The following is a 411-nucleotide window of genomic DNA, read 5'->3' on the forward strand; positions in this document are numbered from 1 at the left end:
AGGTGCCATTTATCTGTGTCCAGAATCAAACTCATTAAAATAGCAAAGCTGTTCTTATGTCTCCATTTTTATTTTTAGTACAAATCTTCTATTTCTCACATTTCTTGCATTTAAATTTCCTCCTGACCATTTCTCTTGATCCTCTTCCACTTAAAGAAGGTTATTGAGAAAAGAATAGCTAAAGAGAAGCCAGGGGCAGGGATGGTGACCTCCCCTCCACATCTTTTTTTTTTTTTTTTTGATTTTTTGAGAAAGCATTTCTCTGTGTAACAGTTCTGGCTGTCCTGAACTCACTTTGTAGACCAGGCTAGCCTCATAGACGTGTGTGACACCACCACCCATCTTGGCCTCAATGTCTTTAATCCTAGAACTTGGGAGGCAGAGACAGGAGAATCTCTGTGAGTTCCAGGC

Source organism: Microtus ochrogaster, unplaced genomic scaffold (assembly GCF_000317375.1).
Source record: "Microtus ochrogaster isolate Prairie Vole_2 unplaced genomic scaffold, MicOch1.0 UNK90, whole genome shotgun sequence".
NCBI classification, from domain to species: Eukaryota; Metazoa; Chordata; class Mammalia; order Rodentia; family Cricetidae; genus Microtus; species Microtus ochrogaster.